Here is a 3011-nt window from a genome sequence, read left to right on the forward strand (position 1 = left end):
CTACGTGTTGGAATCAACCGGAATTCTCCTTTAATTTATGAATGAAATAGACATATTACGTATTTGAGGGCCAATTCGGGGTCGGTGTTGAATCATTTACAATCCCGTAGCGGTCTCCATCTGTTGAAATCCGGTTGGAGCGTGACTCTGGTTTTCACCCGCCGTGTGTGACTTTCCTTTTAAGCTTTTAGTTGTTCTTTGATTCATTTCCTTCTTTTCTGTGATGGTCCTGCCCCAGTATCAAAAAGGTTTCTAAAAAGTAAAATACGATTAGGCCTATGTAAAGAAATCTCCTGCTACTTTTTACGTAACAAGATACTTAAACGCAGGCTTTTACAAAGAAATCTGTGACTTGTCAGAAGGTGTTACTGCAGCGCCGTCTACCTGTAGGAATTCATTTTGGGACTTTGCGGGAAAATCAAACCCGGGTAGAAGCATTAAAACTATATAAAATCAGCGTGCTTTTCACTTTTCATTTGATGTTATAGGTCATTTACGATCATCGGATGGGAAATTAAACAGTTTCAGAAACTTAAATAGTCACATATATTCACTTTAAATAACTTTTACATGCGTCAAACCATGTATCTAACCTGTCAAGACTTCACAGGGGTCAGCATCAACTCCTGCCCCGACATCCTTTCCGCCTCTTCCTCGTCTATGGTTTCTGTGGACGATTCTGCGCCAAAACAACACGCACCAACAACAGTTACCACCAAGCGTCATTTTTCTCAGAAGTATCCCAGCTATCAGCAGACTGACTGATCACACACACCAGTCAGCTCATGTGCAAACGTCACAGGAATGCTATGAGAAGTAATTCTGTGAATAAATGTGGATTCATGCATGGAGAACCCAGATAAGACCAATCCATTATGAAGTTAAAAAAATAAAATAAAGAAAGATGCAAGATAATGGGCTGCAATTATGAGGATGCTCTCTTTGCTTTTTTGACTCGCACTTTGCTGTGATCATGTCAAAGAAAACAAAGAAGAATAACCAGATACATCACATCTCTGTCGGGGATCAGCTGCTGCTTCTTTTAAATGACACAAAAGACCAGAGGAAAACAAAATGCAAATTTCTCAAAGTTTCATCCATCACGACTTGAGCTGGATGCGTAAGAAGAATCCACAACAACTTGATGTGTTTTTTAGATCAGCCTCTTGTGAAGATAAAACATACAGACAATGCAAAAAGATACATTTTCTGAATATTCTTTTATTTCCTCCCTGATAACTTTTGGAGCTGATGGCATCTCAGAGAATTTTGACAACTGGTTGACTGATTTAATTCTGTACAAGCCTGCAAAACCACCAAAGTGTTTCTGCATGTCAATGTGATAATTAAAGTGAAATCAGTGTGACAAAAAACAGAAAATCCTGTAAACTTCTGCTTCAGAGCTCGGGGAGAGACTGACTGATTTACCAAGCAATAGCTTCACTTCAGAACTCATCACTTTAGGTGCCTTCACCTTGAGTTTGTTTTATTTAGGGATTCAACTGAATAATTTCAAACTGTCCACGCTCAAGCGTGCTGTACGTTCAGCAGATGGCACAGACGTAATACTGAAACAGAGGAAACCACGACCGTTTAAATGTTATGGTATTTACCATAAGCTTTTAAAAAATGTAATATTACAAAGAGTTTTGTCTTTGAGGCAACGCAAAAGGGAAATGTTGCAGATCTGCAAAGAGGCGTAAGTGATGTGGTTCGCAATATGTAAGGCTGATTTGTCAAATATCAGACTTGTGTGATCCACAGATGACAAGTTCAAATGTCAGAAAGTAAAAAATAAAATTAAAAAAAAGGCCCATTTCCACTAGCCACAGCCTGTGGTGACATCTTCCAATCGCTTGTTTTGAGCCACCGACCATTTAAACCCCTAAAAAGATTACAACACGAGACTGGCTGCTCTATGAATTGACTAGCTCGGCTGTCGACCGCAGGTTAAGAAAGCTTTGTACCTCCAAATGTTGACAGTCTCCGGACTTAAGAAGGCAGAAACAGCAGGGAGACACGCTGAATGAGCTTCTTTGTAGCCATCAGTAGGGTGTACGATTCAGAAAACGTCACGACTCGATATCGATGCTTAGGCTCAAGATTCGATTCAGTGTGTAAATGTAGTTCCTTTTCCCATGTGATAATATACACACCATCAGAGAGAAAAAAAAAAAAAAAGAATCAATTTTTGGAATTCTATGAGTATGTAGAGCTTGAATCACAAAATGAATGTGAATGATTTCTTTGCACACCCGTAGCAATCAGGCACTGAATACTGACATTTCTCTGTTTGACATCGCACAGCAGGTTTTACACTCGCTTTTTATTCATATTTATCAGTTTGTCACACTGCTTATTAAAAATCTACGCTCTCAGCTGCATTTTAAATGTCAGCACATCTGTGACTGCAGTTAAGGGAAAACATCAGTATTTTAAGGACCTTTAAAATGGTTTGGCAGGCCACATGAAAGCAAAAAATAAAAATATAGGTGCCCGATGAGAAGCGGGAACACAGCAATCTAACACTGAACGACAATAGGGATGTGGTGAAGATGACACATTTCTGTGTGAGGGAAGCGCGGAAAGACAAACAGGTATTTAAATATCTTTAGAGCGCAAAAATCAAAAAAGGGACAAAAATAATATGCAAGGCTGACGTCTTTACTGGCGGATGAAACATACAAAAGCAAATTACAAGTGACTGAAGACCAACAGAGAAAATGCTTTTTACATTTCAGTAACCACTGCTCAAGAGGACCAAACAGGTCCTACAAATCTGTATTACAGTATGAGGTTATTATGTTAAGTCATATTTATATATATGGTATATACACACACACACACATTTGATATTGTATTACTGCAGTGAGGTGATGTAACCTCACATTATTAAAAGTGTTGGTTATTTTCATAGTAATATGTTGATGAAACCACAGTGTCAATGAAAGTATTTTAAGAGAACCGAGTAACACTAGATTTACTGTTTCCATTAAAACACAAGTTTATTG

General features: G+C 38.4%; 1 protein-coding gene across 1 annotated transcript in view; it reads right to left on the reverse strand.

Annotated features, from left to right (window-relative positions):
* Window positions 1-2726: 2726 nt before the first annotated feature.
* Window positions 2727-3011, reverse strand: part of tcf19l (transcription factor 19 (SC1), like) — an 11084-nt gene continuing 10799 nt past the window's right edge. Inside the window, exon 6 of the mRNA XM_032536302.1 lies at window positions 2727-3011. This exon is cut by the window's right edge and continues 2114 nt beyond it. The gene's annotated coding sequence lies outside the window, so the exon portion shown is untranslated.

This window comes from Etheostoma spectabile, chromosome 14 (genome assembly GCF_008692095.1).
Source record: "Etheostoma spectabile isolate EspeVRDwgs_2016 chromosome 14, UIUC_Espe_1.0, whole genome shotgun sequence".
NCBI classification, from domain to species: Eukaryota; Metazoa; Chordata; class Actinopteri; order Perciformes; family Percidae; genus Etheostoma; species Etheostoma spectabile.